The following is an 18,911-nucleotide window of genomic DNA, read 5'->3' as shown; positions in this document are numbered from 1 at the left end:
TATGACTTCATATAAGGTATTTTTCTTACCAAAGCCGCTCCTTGGGAAACAGCATGTGTATGTTGCTTAACAATTTGTGTTCTTTTTAAATAAAATATTTATTACATATTGTTAAATAGAATTATATATATTTTAGTGTATTACAGTAAAATTGTATGTAAAGTTTTTTAAACATACACAGCATTTCTTGATAGGTCGTGTTTAGCAATTACATTTCAAAGTCACACTAATGCAGTTGAAAGTATTTAGAATCTTTGTGTTGGATGTAGTCAATAAGATTTTCCAAGTCAATAATTCTATATAAAATATTGATAAAGCTAAAATTTGGCTTTTTCCCATTGTTTACCATGTATTGAAACAGATTTTGGTTGCCTACAAGCTCCATCAAGCAAATTTATACTTTTTGAACTGGAACTCTGCATGATTAAGACTGAAATAAGTGGTAAATTCAAAGTGAATTATTATAATTCCTAGTATACTTAAATTTAAACCTCCTATAAATCCTGATTGATGAGTGCAAAATATTATTAAATAATTTTCATGTACTTCTTCATTGTATATAATATAATTTCCAGAGTATCTGAAAGGCCTTAGACCTCTAAGCATAAACAAGAAACAACCCTCAGTACAAAAATGTGAATCTTGGACTTATTTTCCTTTTTTTTATTGATGTGTTTGTTTTACTGCACTAAAGCAGTTATTTTTGTTGTGTATGGCTATGCATCAAACCTGCGTGTTGTCTTATTAAAGAAACAAAGCTACTGGTTACTTATGAAGCAGAGACACCATTTTGTGGGTCTTTATTACCAGCAAAAACTAAAATGAACATAGTATTTGAGGACTGGCATGCAGTGATTATCAGAACATCTTACTTGGTTATATTCATAACCAAATTCTCTTGCCCCTATTTGGAAGGGGGAATAGAAATGGTTTTTTTCACAATACCTGCAATGATAGAGCAGACTGTGCTCTAGATAGGCACTGGTGTCTTAATCCCTGAAAATCACAAGAATTGGAAGGAATTTCAAATATGTATTTGATTTAAGAAGGCTCTGTATTTATTTGGCATGGTATTATGTTACAAGCATCCTAAAATGTTTCTTCCATTGGTGTCCATGGATAACAGAAATCCCCAGGAGCTTTCCACAGATATTTAGAATTTGCTAAGCTGAAAGTATTTAAAATCAAAACAATTTTCATGCCTACAAAGAACTGAATTAATTATGGCCCACAGCAACTTGGACCTCTGTTTATGGTGAGGGAGACAGCAGAAAAATATTCTTAATGCCTTCAGTGAAGGATGTGATATTTCCATCTTGTTGTGTTTGGTGTTGATTATATTCCTTTTGCAAAGTTCATTTAGTCATGAGTATTTCCATGCTGCCCGATGCTGGCTGTTTGGGATTTTTGGGATGATGGAGAAAGAGAGAGGTAGGAAAAAAAAATATTGGTAACTTCTAAGGGGGAGGGATGGACATTTCATCTTTTGTCTCCATTCCTTCTCATCTTAGTCGTGACTATCTAAACAGTCATTTTTATCTATTTCTGAAATCTCTGATTTTTTTTTATTTTGGTAATCCAGCATTCTGAAATTGGAAGAATGAAGGCTGTGAATGTTTCTGAGCTTCTCTGAGTGTTAAGACAATTCTATAATTAAAAAGTGCCAGGATATACAATGAGAAATGCCTGAATGCTGGGTTGGATGGATGTGTTGTTTTGTGCAGTCACTGAAGGATCTTGAGGAAGTCCATAACCTTCCCTGTAGTGAAATAGAATCTGGATGCCAAATAAAAGGCCCAAGAACCAGTCAGTAAGAAAGCAGCCAAGGCTTCTGTCCGTGCCTCCTACAGTCTGAAAGCAGCAGAGCTCTCCAAAATATTACCTTTATGAGACCATGCTGCTCAGGGCTCTGATATTCAAGCTTCTGTGAAATTGTTGTTGCTATTTATTCAAGCCTGAGGGTTTTAACCAAGTGCTCATACCAGCAGCCTTTTGTGCCTGATACAGATTAGTAAAAAGAAGAAAAACATGGAAAGGAAGAGTGACCAGATAGCTGGTTATGCCAACTACAGACTCAACTAACTTGGACATATTTTTACCTGTGTCTCACTAGTGGTTTGTTATTTAGGTTGCTGGTGTACACTGCCTCTGACTAATCATCCTACAATTCTGTTAATTAAAAAGAACCTCCTAATTCATTAATGTTGTGGACATTTATAAGCATAACTTCAGCCTAATTGTAGCTGCTGCCCTTTGGCTTCATGAGCAGAATGAGGGAGAGAATGTACAATTGCTAATTCATCCTGAATGCTGCCGGCTTTTCTCTTGACTTCATCTCATAAACACTAAATTAGAACTGGATATACTTAAGGTGAAGGCAGCAAGGACAGTTGTGAGTGTAGGAATCTTTAGTCTGAGAAATTATTTTTTTTTACTGGAGTAAGTTGTATGAAGGGTATTTACGTTTATTATTTAAACCATAACATGAGGAAAGGTGAAGAGGACTTTCTTAATGATGAAAACACTACATGATCTCAATAAATTTGTCAAATATACTTTTCAAAGAAATGAAAGGGAGCAATTAAACATGTTGGACTCATTGCTATGACCTATGGGTGTGGAGAAAAGCATAAATTAATCAAAAAAGCCGCTAGGCAGTCATCAGGGACATTTGTCTGACATGGGATTGTTTTGCCTCTTGTAACTCTCAAAGGAGTTTTTGCTTTAATAGTAATAGATATAAAGGTGGTTGCTTTTTAATAGACATAGGCTGGTTACTCTTCTTTCTGTTTCCCCTACTGCATACTCAAAGCATGAAATAGAATTCCAAATAAGTCATTTTACATCTCTAAAACACGGTGTTGTCTTAAAAATCATACTTGAAAGAAAACTAAATGCTGGGTTTATTTTATTTGTCTTTCTGATGTTATATCCCACAAAGTTTGTATAATCTTTCTTAAAACCATCTCTTTCCTCTGGAGGCATTTCAGCTCTGGAAAATTGAAATTCTTATGAGCCTGGCAATGAGGGCATCAAAAAACCCCACTAAATTTCATAAGAAGGGACAACAACACTTTTTCTATGTTTCCTTGAAGGTTTGCTTGCTCACTCCTAATATAATCCTAAACAGATTCAAAAACTTACCTCTTGTAAAATAACTCAGAAAACCATCATAGGAGTGGAAGCCTGGGCACTTCAGGCCTTAGACTTAGCCATGCACATCCATGATCAACTGCAGTGGTGGCTTTCCTCAAGCTCCTTGGTGGTCCTGCCCTTCTCCTGCTGTATCACCTGAGCTGCCACTCAGGCAGCACCTGATCCTGGTCAGCTGCTGGAGGCTCATGTCAGAGCTGGCAGAAAGCTGACAGCAACTCATCATACCTTCCAAAAGCCACTGGTTTGGTTAATGCTGAGAATAGAAGGTAACCAGGCTGGGTTGAATTCTTTTGCAGTATGGTGAACAAGGGGGAATTTTTAAGGATGCCTGCCACCACTGGGAACAGTTTTCCCCATAGCACCTGACTTACTCATGGGTAGGGCTAGAAACAGGGTAGTGTGATTAACTTTCAGAGGATTATAAGATTTGAAAGCAAGACAGAGACTGAAGAAAGTACGTGGGAGGTAAAAGTAACATCAGGCTGCAGAGAGGGCCAAGACAATGATCTGTAAAAAGTTCTGAGGTGTGACTGATATTGTCACACCTTTTGGACACTGGAGGTGTTTGCTTTCTGATCCAAAACTTTTAAGTTAGTGAATTTACTCTATGGTACCTGAGGAGGGTGGGGCTGTGCCTTGTTGAGTTGAAGGTTTTCTTGTTGTCCTGATGCAAAAATCATAAAACCTCTGTGAACTCTTAAGGTTTTCTTGGTTCTTCAACACATCACATGGTGCTAGCAATCCAAACAAACATGAGTGTCTGCCTGCCTCATTTCAGTAACAGTTGGGACAGAAATACATGAAATGGTGTTTTAATTATTAGCAATGAGATTGGTGTTCAAGAATAGCTTGATGGAGAAATTTAACAGAAGCCACAGCTTTGTGACTCTATGTGACAGATACTGACCTAATTTTTTGGCAACTAAGAGCCATAAACATCATCCTTGATGTATCAGACTCAGCATCTGGTAGGCTGTCCTATAACTTTTAAAAATTAATGCACAGAAGGAAAAAGAACTGTACATCAGCATGTGTTTGTTTTCTGTCTAAATGCAAATGTTACATCCTCTCACAAGCCCATAAATATATTGAAGAACTCAAAAAAAAAGATCTTTCATCATTGATATGGTCATGGTGAAATCCCAATATTTCCTTGTTTGTGATATTACATGCTGTTCAAAAAAAAAAAATCTCTGAACATATATCAGATGTTCATGATTGTCTCCACCAGCCAAAATATCATTCTTTATTCAGATGAATAAGCAAGGCTTTAGATTTATTAAAACCATCTTTTTAATGTTGCACTGAAAAGGGCATCATGTCTGTGGTTGAAAATGTGATAACTTCAGGGAATTTGTGACCATCGTTGCCTTCTCATTCTAAAGACATTGATTTTTTTATTTATATTAATATACAGCACAGGGTTTGTGGCTCATTGGTTTGAGTATTGCATGCTTATATAGAAACAACAAAATGCCAGGCTGTAGAGGAATTCAAGCTTTTGGGCACACTTAAGCAAGCACTGGGCATCTCAAAACTATTTGAGCAGTCTGAATGTCAAGAATCTTTCTCAGAGTACCTTTCGTGAAAATCCAAAATTTTGCACAGAAATTCTTGTGCTTGCTGATCCAGGATCAGCAGAGTCAGTTTGTATCTTAAATACAAACATTTGGAGCTGTGGGGAGTAGCTGTGTTATTTCTGTGGCAGTAACACCTATTAAAGGGAAAATTGACTGCAATCTATTATTTTGAGAATATGTGCACTACTGAATGTCCCCTTTCTCTTTCCTTCCCTCTCCGCCCTGTATGCCCACCCCCTGGATTTTGGAGATCCTGAGGATAGGCACTGTGAAAATATAAAATGCATAGCTGCTCTGTGCAGTGAAAAGATTGCTGCTACTCCTAAAGATTTGTTCTTCCTGTTTGCTACTAAAAAAAAAAAAAAAAAAAAAATCACGCAGGGCTCTTCCCATGCAATAATTCAGAAATGCTGCAAGCAGTTAGTGTGTTGAAGCTTGCATTTCAGTTTAAAATGTGAAGTAAAGCCTTCAGAAAATGCAGTGAAAAGTCCTGAGCAGTGGCACAGTGCAGAGCAGGAAATCTCCTGCACACAATAGAGATTAAATGCTCCCTGTGCATACTGTATTCTGCTCAGCCCTCTGCGCTCGGAGCTGGGACCGTGGCAGTCGTTATCTCCAGCAGGTTCCTTGGTGATTTTCAAGCCCTGCACTACCTACCCAAGTGACAGTGACACCAGCTTTCACTGAAGCCTTATTACTCTTAAAAGAGCAATTTGGTTGGTTGCACAGCTATTAGGATCAGACAGTCAGGCTTAAAGCTGTCAGTACAACTGCTTCTCATCTTTTTTCACAATCCTGACATCTTTTCTCTTTTCTGCTGGACACAAGCATTACTGTATTTATCATTTTCAATCAAGCTCACGCTGCAAGCTGAGGAATATATTCCCACAGAAGCCAAAGTGAGGAGCAGAAATTATTTTATAGCTGCTGTAGTAGCAGCGGTGCTGGCTGCATGTTGTGTGGGAGAAATCGGATCAGTGAGAAATGTGGCTTTCCTCAGGGCTACATCATTGAAAAATTACTTCAACGTCTGAGAGGAGCAAAGCTACTCCTTGCTCTAATTTTTCAATGATTAATCACTCTTCCCTAAGTAAATACAAAGTGGGGGAGAAGATGTGAGATTTTTAAATTTTTTTTTTTAATTTTTTTTAATAACTTGTGGAAATGTTGTCATTGAAAAAGGGAAAAATCACTATGCTTGAACTTCTTTTCATTTTGATGTTGCTCTTCTCTGGACCAACCCTGAGCAAGCTTAGCAGGACCAAAGGCAAACACTGGAAGGGGGGTAAGTGGAAAGGAAAAGTTTTGTAATGGATGTTTGGGTAAGGTACTAAAAAGCTGTATTAAAAGTAATCTAAGGAGAATACCTGTGCTATTTTGAGTGACTCAGATTTCAGGTTGCTGTGTGGGCTTGCAGTAGGATGCTAAAAAGGGAGCGTGGAGTTTAATTTGCTTTCTTGTTAGTTTGCTTGGCTGACTCTGTGTAAGGTATGTATTCCTTGCAGGAATTTTACTTTGCATTGTACCGTTAGCAGAATAATGTTTAGGGCCTTGATACAAATAAGTGCATGCCATTTAAAAATTTAGTGATTTTTTGGATTGTGAGAATTCAGATTGTTCTTTTCATTATGGAGCCTCTGGGACTCTTGTGGCTTTATTGGAAGTGATGGTACCCCTGTCATAGGGGGCTGCAGTTTTGGAGAAGAGAGAAGGAAAGCAAGAAGCCTATTTTGAGTGCAGAATTGTTAGTATATGTGGTAAAAATGACTAGACAGACATTTTTTTAGAATACATGGATGTTGTGAAATGCACTGCCAGCAGCACTAATTGGCTGACTGGCTATGTCAGTGTTGATGTGTTAATAAAGATAAATTGCATTAACTTTATCAAAAAAAATGCTATGTTGAGAAAACACTTATGATTTTTGAAGGCAGCAATCCATTTTCCTCTTCTGTTGAAAGCTGCTGGGAAGATTTACCCTGTGTGTGCTGTGAGCAGTTCACTGAATGTGCCTTTTCATAAAGTTCACTTTGTTTTGCTTCCTTGCATGACATTTGTTTATGGAAAACACAGGTTATTGAGGTCTCATAATCTAATATAGCTCACTGAGCATAAATGGTATCTCATAAATATTTGGACTGAGGGACTGTGAATTGTAGATAGTTTGGTATTTTCTCCCTGGCTGTTTCTTGGTATTGCTGATTGGAGGCACCCCCAGGATTTTTTTTACTTTTCTTTTTTTTCTTTCCCCTTACAAGTGTTGCCACAGCATGGTGTGTTTATCACAGCTTTAATAGCACTTCCAGTTTTTCTCTGCTTGTCAGTATTGTGATCTGAGGTTAAAGAGTAGCATCAACATTAAAAAGAAGTTTTAATAATTTATCACAACATCTCAGCAGGAGACTCCTCCCTCCCCCCTCGACATTTCCTTTTGTTGCATTTAATCTTCCACCTACTGTACCTTCAAGGCAAAAGTTGCAGCACACGCTTAACCTGGATTGTTAATGCAGCACATATATCTGAAAATTATTTCCTGGTCCTGTAAATCACATTATCACATGTATCTCACAGTGCTGCTGCTGGGTATCCTCGTTGCAAATTACAAGCTGTTATTTACTCTGGGCAGCATGACCTCTTCTCAGAGGTATGTGACTTAGGAATATATGTCACTGTCAAGTTCCTGGGATTTAAGAAATGCTGTTAACTTTTTTTCTCTGTCTCCTTTTTTTAATTAAATCTGGTAAATGAGGGCTGGATTGCTTTGGTCTCTTACCTACTCTCAGGCAGAGGCAAAAAGCTGAATTTTTATCATGGGTAGAAAATAACTATGAACCTGACTGCAGAAAAATATCTTAATATGGGCTTTTGCTGTTCTAAGAAATGTTTTTTGCAGCTGAAACAAAACATAAGGAAGATACCTGTTTCAAGGAGGCTAAGAAGCAATTTGTCTTGTTTGCTCAGAGCTCTGAATCAGCAAAAACCTCGGCATCCCTGCTGTCCAGTGGTTTGTTTCACGTGTGATGTTACTGTAGGTGCCGTGTGGGTTGAAGAGGATGCCTGCTTTCTAAGGAGAGCTGCAAGTTCAGGATCTGTCAGGACACAGTTGTTGTAATGCCATGTAGTCTGAGTGTTTCTGACCTCCAAAACAGAATGTGTGCACCTCCCCTTTCCATTAACCACTAAGATTCTGCTTTTGCTTCTATCTCAGTGGTGGGAGTTGTTTTTGTTGGTGTGCACATGGAATTCGGGGTGTTGCTTGGTGAGAGGTCAGCATGCAGACTGCTCCACTACAGCTCACTGGGAAGCCCATCCCAAAATGGCAACAGAGATTTCTTTTATTCTTACTTTTATGAGATTCCAGACACCCTTCTGGGGGGGAAGGGTGAAGGTGGATGTGTGCAGCTGGAAATGCATTGGATGTCTCACAGCATTCCCTGTGCTGAAGTGAGCTGCATGATGGGTAGGCACAGCAGATTTAGACCATCCTCTAGTTCTTCTATGCCACTTTTTGTTTCAAAAGTTCAGCAAAGTGTGGACATCTTGGGAAAGTGTTGGTATCTGTGTAGGCTTTGTATTTGTGTAGGTCCTGCTCGTGATCAGTACAAGTCAATAAATATGGAAAATTTTCTGGTACAATTAATAAAAACTTCATTGCTGAAGTTACAAGCTCTGAGAAGACATTTTCTATGGTCCTTCTGTGTAATTCTGTATTTATAACAAAACCAGCTGTTTTCACCTGTATTTTTCTCCTTGGAATTCACTAAAGCCAAGAAAAATGGTCACCCACATACAACTAAAAGAATGAAATTATGGGTAGAAAACTGCTTCTGATTCAGTTGCAAGGTTTGGTGTCAGGGGGTGAAATGAGTCCTGCATGTGGGTCCAGAGAAACATAAAGATACCATTTTCTTTTCTAGCTGTTTTTAAGTCTGCATGCCAGAAAACCTTTCAGAATGATTCATTGGAATGCAGTCTCTAAATGTGCTTTAAACTGGGATTTATAAACTAATGATCAAGATAAACTGGAGTCCAAAAGCAGAACCTGGAAGTACAAATCAACTGGAATTTCTTTTTCCCTTTAAGCTGAAATAACACCCCATGGTTCAAGTTTAAGAAGGATTTATATTAGGGAGACCAACAACCTAGGAAAAGAAAAAGAAGATGAAGTATTGTTTTGAGTTGATCTTAAATCAGGAAGCAGATTTGAGGTGTTGCTAATGCCTACCCCCTTTTGAATTCTTCTGTTGAATTTCTTCAGTGTTTTCCCTTTGATATATATCTTGGTCATATGTAAGGGGAGAAGGTTTGAGTGTGGATATGCTTTATGTCTGTCCAGTGGCATCTGGGAGAGTTTGTAGACTGGGAAGTAAGCTGGCCATTTGTTTCTAACTGTGTGGAAGGTTGTGTGACAGAACTGTTCAGAGAGAGGGAGTGACACCATTAGGACAGCCACCATCCTTGGAGGACATAAACACCTCACTCCCCTTGGAAACAACTCCAGCATTCCCCATGGGGGAAGCTGTGCCCATCCAGGCTGCTGGGCAGCTTTGAAGAGTCTGACTCTGTACATGGTGGTCTCTGAAACAGGATCTGGTCCTTTTGCCAGGTCAGCACCCACCCCAGCTGGCAGACTGAGCCACTCTGGGATGGTCCTTGGGGTGAGCTGAGCCTCAGGAGGGCACAGAGAGACTCTGTGCACACCCCTAGGATCTTCTGGCATGAAAATAATCTGTCAACAGTGCTGGCAGCACCTCCCAAATGAAGAGAAGACCTTCAGGACTGGAAAGAGGAGTTGGAGATGAAAACACTTCAGAGGGAAAGGATCACATCTAGGACTGGGAAATCCAGGTTAAAGAATGTCTTCTCCCCAAAGCCTCAGTTATTCACATCTCCTTTGTGCTTCACTGAAAGAATTTCCATTTTTAGAACTCAGAGTGACTTGATTTACCTATGATAAAATTGTAGAAATAAAAATAAAATGCAACCACAGGGCATCACCCCACAGAACTAAATGAGGGTGGTGCCTGTCCTTACTGTCTCTGGGGAAGTGAAGCAATAATGTCTTTAATGACTAAATCAAAGTTTATTATGCAAGTGATCCAGCCTTATATTTCAGTTCCAATTTCAGCTCTACTGCAGTTTAATCATTTTTATAGCAAAAGGTACCAGTGTAAGAAATCTTAAGTGTCTCTGGCAAGGTACTGCTGGTGGGGGTGAAAGGAAGCTGTGTGCCTCAGATTCAGTCTCCCTATAGATTGATCAGCACATCCATTATTTAGGGTGCACCAACACTAGTTTAAATGTTAAATAAATGAAAGCAGATAGGAGACATCTACATGGAGCCAGGTAGCCTGGATTTCAGTGTAATTGTGAGGCATGAGGGGTCTGGTTGGATGTGAAGCTTTTCATGTGGTGGTTGAATTGCAGCACTTGTAGAGCACAGCCAGCTGTGCTGGGATGATTCACTGTTTACTTTATGTGATTTTAAGCATAACACTTTATACAGTTGGCCATTTATCTAATTGAAGTAATTTATTTTATGTAATTTCATGGATAAACTGCATGAATTATTTTTTAATATCTTATCATGATGTATGACTAACATTATTTCTTAAATATTGAGAGATTAAATATGCTGCTGTGCTCTTTTACATTAGAAAATCTTATGAAATACTGACCAAAAGTTTCAGACTCAGGGTCCTCAAAGTATTTCCCTATGTTTTATAGAAGCAATCTGATTTTGAGTAGTAAGAAATTCACGATTTTTTTAACTTCAGAGGAAGCTCAATATATTTGAGGAGGTGGCTTGTGCATAGCTAAGGATCTAAAGGTCTAATTTTAGAAACTGAGTACTGTAAGTGTGGATCTGCAGTTTTAGTTTGACTGCAAGTATATAAAGCATATGACTACACACAATATGTGATTTGATATACCAAAGGATGTTCTAATAGTTTTGCTTTCAAAATTCCTAAAATTTATTTGGATGCAGAGTGACTGTGAAATTAACTGGATTTTTTTTTTTTTAGTCGTCTATTTTCTTTTAAGTCTGGATTTGGTCCTTATCCCATGAAAGAAACACATTTTTTGCACCTTCTTTTACCCTACTTAATCAGAGTAAAATCTGAATTCAAAAGGTCTCTGGGGATGCTTGAGGCTTCCTGCACATATTTTGTTGGAAGAAATGGAATATATATTTATCTATTTTTCATCTTTTTGAAGACATTTGAAATACTTCATAGAAGTTTGGCAAACTGTATTTAGTCTCATACAGGTAGAGATAATGGAGATGGGACCAATGGAAAACCGAGCTTGTGAGAGTTTTCTTCTCAGCTGCAAGGGAGGGAAAATGATGTGGCTTTTCCAGTCACAAGGGGAACAATGTGGGGGAAGTGTAACATCTACTTAAGAGCAGAGCAGTGCTGTCACTAAACTAAACAGCAACAAATAAAACATTGGCTGGGGAAGAGTGTTTCCAGACACTATTGAGAATGGGTTGCAGATGGAGTCAGCCTGAGCCAGGTTTTCAGTCTCCAACTTCCAAGACTCCTGTCTGCAGGATCTCCCTCTGACTCTTCCACTGGTGCCAGTGCTCCTGCTCATCTGCTGGCACCTCTGCTTGGGGAGCCCATCCAGGTAGGAGTTGGCCAGACAAGAGAGGATGGCATTCCTTTAGCTGATGGCATTCCTTTAGCTGATGTGATCCCTTCATTCGCACATCTTGGGTCACAGGGGAGCTCGGTGCAGAAGGGGGCTACGGCCACAAGGGAGAGAAGAGGAGAGAATGTGATCAGGGTTGGATTTAGGGTAGGTCAAGTTGACACATAGCTTCACCCTGCAGCTCCAGGTTATCCAGGGAAAAAAAAAATAATAAGATGGCACCTTCCTTTGAATCCTGTGTCCACATCCTGTGCTTGGAGTATTGCTTGAAGTGTTTGCTATCATATTAAAAAGTATGTTGATCAAACAGTTATAAACCAGGAGGAATATTTAAATAACACTTCACCCACCACGCATACAGGTTCCTCTCCTTTGGTTATTTGCAATTTTTTCTTTTTTTTCTGTGTTGAACAGATTTTGGAACAACCATAAAGCACCACTGACATCAGAAAGCCAGCAAGCACAAGCATACTCTCTTTACTTTTGTCCACAAATAAAATGAATGCGTGTACATTGCCTTCAGGTGTTGAAAGAGCACAGATCAGATGTGCACTTTCAAACTGATGAATAAGCTTAAACACATACCAGAATGGCTGAAAAATGTTATTTTGGCTTCCCCTTTCTTCAATTTTCAAAGAAAATGTTGTTCATCAGTTAAACACTATTGATTTTTAACTTCAAAGCATGATCTAAGGAATACTCAGACTACATTACTCCTTTCAAGAGCCATTACTAAATAATCTCAGGAAAACTTCTTTCCTTAGTACATTCAAAAGTGGGGAGGCAGGGATATGTGATGCTTATACAGATTAGTTAGCTTTGGTAAATATTTTTTGAACCACCAATAAAGTAAAGATCTTGTTTTAGAACTTCTGTTAAATAGTGAAAGTATCTTCAAAAGAAATTATTTCTTCAGTCATTTATATTGGAATCCTAAAATCTTGTTCTTGGCTGAACTGTGTCATGTTAGCTCTCATCCTAGCACTGATTTCATCCTACTAGGTTTGAAACTGCATCAGCCTCACTAGCTAAATAGTAAAACAGCTTCATGGTTGCAGAACTACATTGCACAGAGAAGTGAAGTAAAAAAAAAAAGGGTTTTTTTAAGGTTTTCTGTCAAAATCAGTGTTTTTCCATTACTGTGCTTCCTTGCTTGAGCAAACTTAAAATAATGGAAAAAACCAAGAGACAGACAAAATCCAGTTTTGTTTCCAGAGATGGTGATCACTCAGCAGAAGCTCCCAGTGACAAGGACTCTCAGCCCTCTCAAAAATGACTTTTGATATGCCTAAGGGCAGCCCTCCTCTTTACTCTGGGCTCCTTCATCCTCTGAATACCAGCACCGCTCACAGCCTTCCTGGTTCCTTTCAGCCTTAGGCACAATCCTGTGGTTTCCACACTCAGGGAAATCACCAGGGAAATTCCTGCTGTGGTTCCAGGCATGGACAGGTCTATGGTGGTGCAAATGAGAAGAAAAGTCTCACAGTCTTTCCTATGGAGGAGGCTGGATAAGTGTTCTCCTTAACATCACACATTGCTTTAGTTAACAATTAACTTTCTACCTGCTGGACTTTGTGTGTTCATTAAAAGTGCAGTGGGGGATTTTGGAAAGTTTAGAGAGAGAAAAGTCACAGGTTTACCACACTGCTCGAGATGAGTGCCTCTGGCTTGGTAGTTTAACCTAGTTTGTAGGTCCATTGGGCTGACAGTGGAAAAACAGATAAATGGGATCCTCAGCTTAGTGTAAATAGGAGCAAAGGAGCAAGTGGTTTATCCACTGGTTAGAACCTTACTGGCAGAAAAAATGGAAATCTATGTCAAGTTTGATGTAGGAAAATAGAAATGAGAAAAAAAAACCCACAAACATTTTCTGAAAGTTAGAGTAAGTGGTTTTAAGAGATATTGAAGGATATGACTCTGTTTACTTATAGAAAATTTGGGAGACAACTTTGATGCTATTTGAACATGTTGCTTGCTTTCTTCTCCCATGAAGGTTAACATTCCTTAGAAATTTTAGAGAAAGCTGCTGCAGGACTGGATGACTGAAAACCAGTGGCAGACACTCCCAAATAAAAACAATATCAAGCCTTAGGTTGTGCATTTCAAAAAGCATTCTTTAGTTACGTTTTTAAGTCTTACTGACATATTGAAATTTTGAATTCCCTTATCATCATTTTAGTGTCATTAGTGCTTACTTTGAGAAATCACAGATAGTGTTCTTAATTTCTTTTATCTCCAGAAAAGAAGCAGGAAGAGCCTGGTTTTCACTCACTATGTTCAGCATTTCTCTGGAAGGCAGTTGAGATACCAAACCTGCTACTTCTGGCTTAAAATATTAGCATATTACACAGAAGATAGCCCTTGAGGGATACCCCTGGTTAAGTGTCTTCTACAAATATAAGATTGTGTCTTTTTTCTTGCACTTGCTTGAGAAGAACTGTAGTATTGTTCTGTATTATCAGAGTGTGTCTGGGGCATCTGGAATGTGCTCAGCATCTTTCTTATGGGCAGGAGGAATTCCTCTGAAATTTCTGGAATTGTGCCACTTCAAATGAGAGGAGAATCTGCTTTTTGGAGTCTCAGCTGGGTATCATCTCTTTTATAATCAATCCTGTCTGTTCTTACTCAGCAGTCCTGGTCTACAAACAGATCAAACCAGTTGGGGAAGAACTGATCTGAGGATGAGAGCAGGAAAAAGTCCTCAGGATGAGGAGGACAGAAGAAAAATTGTGACACTGATGCAGTTCCCACTAGTTACGATGATTCCAGGCTGATGGTTATTGTGGTAAAGCTTGAGAATTTGTCTACAGTCCATATTTGCTATCCATCTTTCTTCAAGGGGTCTGGCTAAGCTATTTATCATCTTCCTGATTATCCATGGACTTGAGATAGGTTTGTGCAGTAAGAGAGAAAATGTTTTAATGAATTACTGTTGCTTTGATGTCAAGAATCTCATAATTCAGTAATTTTCAGTTTATGTATACATTTCAATACAACTTAGATTAATAATACAAGTTTAATATTAAAAAGAACAAATGAATACACTAAAATAGTTGAAGGTTACAGAGCATGGTGAATAATAAAAAGTTCATTAAAAATCTGGACAAAAGTTAGTTTTCAACATTGCAATTCTGGGGAGTTTTTTCCCACTGCTAGATTTTTTGGCTTCTGCTTTAAAAAGTGACAGTCTTGAAATCTGGGTAATGTTCTAGCTGTTGGTAGTCACTGTGGAAAAAAAAAAAAAAGAATGACTCTAGGCTTTGCTGAATTTTTATTTCTAGTTTTATTTTTAAAGTTGCAATCTTCTGCTTTTTAGCGTTGAAGATAGCAGAAGGGAAATAGGAGGAGAACTGAAGAAATAGCTTTTTTTAATCAAGTCCTTCATGCTGTTGAATATTGTTTTGAAGGAAAAATATATTTTATAGATCAGGACTGTGGGAGTAAGAATGGAATTGCAGTAGAGTTGTGAAGGAACTTCTCTAAATTTGTTGGTGGACCCTCCTGGTGCAAAGACAAACATACTCTGCCATGTACCAAGAAAAAGAGAATTTTTGGTAATCTGAGAAAGAACCCTCATGGATAATAATGACAAGAAACTGAATTTCAATCTCTCAGTGTTTCAGGAGGAACATGTACTGCTTCTACTTCCTTTTTTCTTTTCTTTTCCTACTTAATTTATTTATGCATTGGCTCTATTACGGTGAGGAGAATAAATTCTCTATTTAACATGGTCTCACTTCAATCTTTGTACAGCATAGGACATATTTTAAAATCCAACATTTATGGAACATCACTCTTTGAGCTGTCTTAAGAGCTCATTCTGCATTACAGCTTCTGGGCACCATTATATGTATGTTGCTTAAGTTGCTTTTCAGCTCCTTTGATCTTCACGTTCAGTGCACACTTTTTTCTGCTTGTCAATTGTTTTCTAAATTTCAAAGACCTTTTACACATGGTTATTTACAGAGATTATTTAACATAGATTTATTAATTTCTTTCAATCAGTTTTAATAGAGTTTTCATTGTATTTAAATAGGAAAACTACTAATAAGAAATGTTACCTTGATTTATTCCTATAGAGAGTGAGTTAGAGACAATATAACAGATCATGAGGAACATGTAGATTTTTTTTGTTCCTGATAATCTGCTTCTGCTTAATTTATATTCTTGGGAAAATATGGTTCAGTATGAGCCATATCTTGGGAATATATACTTGGGAAAATATGGCTCTTTACTGATTTCCTTGCTGGTGCCCTCTGATGGTATATTATTGCTCTTTAATCTGAAAAGAACACAGGAATTGGTGAGAGTTTTTGTACCATTCAAACTGCAGAAGATGCATTGTCTTTTATGAATTCTCTGACACTTATAGCTGCTTCAAAAACTTGCTTAAAGCCTAGTTTAAACAAAACCTATGTTACAAAGGCTTGCATGTGCTCTCAAAAAGTGCACCTCATGTAGAGAAAGTGAGATGTATTGAGAACACAGGATAATGTAATGTATTATGCATGTAAATTTGCTTGATCTATATTGGTCTTTTCAATTCCCTTTCCAAACAAAGAACATGGTAATTTCATTTTACAGATAATGTAGTTTGAGGCCCTAAATCAGTTTAGCAGTACACATTTTTGATTCATGGCAAGGGCAGTCGCCAGCTCTGAATGTATCTGTTCATAATCTCCCCAGCAGAAATTCAGCAGTGACTGATTTGTTTAGTGGCACTTACATTGTCTTTGCACATTGGGAGAGATCAGGAGATGAGCTGTGTGATTCATCGATCACCACAATACCTATGGACAGCCACCACAGGGAGAAATTTTGCTATGCGTTCTGAAAGGAAAATAATTTGAAGAATTCCTGACTGGCTTTCTGTGACCACCATCTTCTGCTGATGTGATATGGGGTTACTCTATTTAATTGTAGGTGTATTATTTTTTATGTGGTTGTGTGCACTTGTATCCTATTATATTGAGTTCTACTTTTGCATTATGTTATAAACAATGGCTGGAAGCAAAAACCTTCCTGTGATGATTCTTGATTTATTCCTCCATTCCCCTGTAAGTTGAACATAGATGGAAGACTAGCTTGAAGAGTGATCCTTTTATTGCTGCTTGGTCTACAGGATGATCGTGCACCAGACAACACAACTGCTAATAAGCCACTTGTCATCCTTCCATAAATTATCCTGTTAGTTTTCAAAACCCCTCTAGACACACAAGCTTTTGTAACAGCATTAAATGTGCAGCAAGATCTGTCATTTAACTTGCACAAAATGCAAAGGAGGTGCCATTTGTATTGATTGCTATAGATTTTTGTCTCTTCTAATGGGATTTATATTTTTTCTATAAACTTGTGCTGAAGAAAAAATAGTGAAAACAAACAATGGCTAGACATAGATAAAATATTTTAAGTATAGAAATAACTCAAACCTTTCAATTTCTCCTGCATGCCATGGCATCCCTGGTTCCTAAGACATCCAATCCCATTTTTTTGCCAAGACAGATGAAAAAGAGCACTGGAAACAACCTCCTTTCACTTTGCATTAAAGCAGACAGACCAGCACTCAGCTTTGTGCGTTTTGAGCTCGCTGCAATAAAAGTTTTAAGAGATAAGAAGCTTTTTCTATTTCAGGGTTGCCATTAGCCTGAATAATATATAAACATGGGAAAAGGTCTGAAGTCCTTTTGAGGCTCACAGTATAGCTTCAATTAAATTATACATCATTATCACAGCTGCCAAGCCTGGTGTGGGATTTTAGCCCCCTGTCTTACTAAGTGTTCTACATAGCTGCCTTGTCCAATTCTTTTTTCTTCCTTTTCTTAAGCAGTAAGAGCACTCTTTGAAAAGCCAGGCTTAAGGAATAAAGTGGAGGATGAGGTTTGGTTAATCAAGGAAGAACATGGCGATGTCAACAGTCAAGCACCAAGGGAGGAAAGAGGTCAACTCTCTAGCCTTAAAAACCACTGGGGAGAAATCAAACACCATTAAGTCATGACATATTATGTTCCTTTTGAACCAGGGCTGTGTGTACTCCCTCTGTCTGCTGAGAGGTTTTCAGAGCAGCTCTGAGCTGCTCATGAAACCCCTTGTGAAAGCTGAATTGCTGGGGGTACCCACTGGGGATGCTTTCAGTCTACAAAGCTGGCAGTGACAGTGAAACACAACCTAAACAGATACATCCTTTGTCTCTTTGTACATTTATTATTCTTTCAGGCTTTACAACCCAAAATTTTCATGGTGGCTTGTCATATTGCAGATGAGTGTTTTTCTGGATTTTAACATGGTACAGAATTATTCAGCCTTCATAATAGGTGTCACTAGTTAGGACTTTGAGTTGGCTTTGGCATAAATCTAGGAGATACAGAACTATTATCACATACTAGGGAAAATCATAATGGCTTGTCTTTTCTTATTTATTCTTATACTATCCTCTAAAAGTGTTAGCAGTGTTTCGAATAATTCCACTACCTACACCACTAATGCTACTGCACTTGCCATTGATTTTATCACTTTTCTTTTCTTCTTTGTGCAAGTATAACATTAATAAATATTTGGCTTGAATAGCCATAAATGAAAGACTGAAATCCAGGTGGCATCACAGAGTTTTGTGTGTAGAATACTTATTTTAGGATTTGACCATACCATTGATTTTTTACATTGAACAGGGTATTGATTTCAGTGGATGCTTAACGTGCAGATCAATGACACATTATAGGGCTTAAATAGTAACATTTGATACTTAAAAATAAATGAGACACTGCCTTTCAAGCAGGACTAAAAAATATCTGGTAAAAATGTAAACTTCCTTAAAACTTCAGACAGAATGCTTGGTTCAGGAGAAGCGTCAGGTAAAGAATGTGTGAAGAACTGTGTTTAAAATGTAAAATTCAGAATTTCTTGGGAAACATGTGAGTTGAAAAGTATGTGCAGTAGGTTGTACCACAGCCCTGGTACTCACCTGGCAGAGCTTTGCTTGTTTTACTCACAGCCCTGGGCAGCCTGTGCTGGTGCTGCATGTGCTGCCCAGCTTGTGTTGCCTCAGATGTGTTCTCTGTCTGATACAGCAGCAGTTTGCAGAGTAGCAAAAGAGAATTTAGCATACACTGTCGAGAAATCAGACCATGTAGCTCATTATCCCAGTGATCTGAATTTATGGGATGCAGCTGGAAATCCCTTAAAACAGTTTACACCAAACTTTATGGGAACTGCATGCTTTGCAGTCCTGTTTGAGAGACAAGAAGAGATGTTTGGCTAGGGAATGTGCTACAGATTTTTGGAAATCTAATATACAACAAGACTCTTAACTTCCTAATCCTCCACTCAGCACAATTTGTTCTGACATAGGTTTCTTAAAAAACTGGCTGAAATCCATGTGCCTAAATTTGCATTTTCAGCACTTGGGCATTTTTCTGAAGCATAGCTTGTCACTTGTACCTCTATAAAGGCATTGAGATGGAGGATGAAGTGCTCATTTTTGGTGGTTTACACTGATTAATCCTCACACTGGAAAAGAAACAT

The sequence above is a fragment of the Serinus canaria genome, chromosome 1, assembly GCF_022539315.1.
Source record: "Serinus canaria isolate serCan28SL12 chromosome 1, serCan2020, whole genome shotgun sequence".
NCBI classification, from domain to species: domain Eukaryota; kingdom Metazoa; phylum Chordata; class Aves; order Passeriformes; family Fringillidae; genus Serinus; species Serinus canaria.
This window is presented reverse-complemented; position numbering follows the sequence as displayed.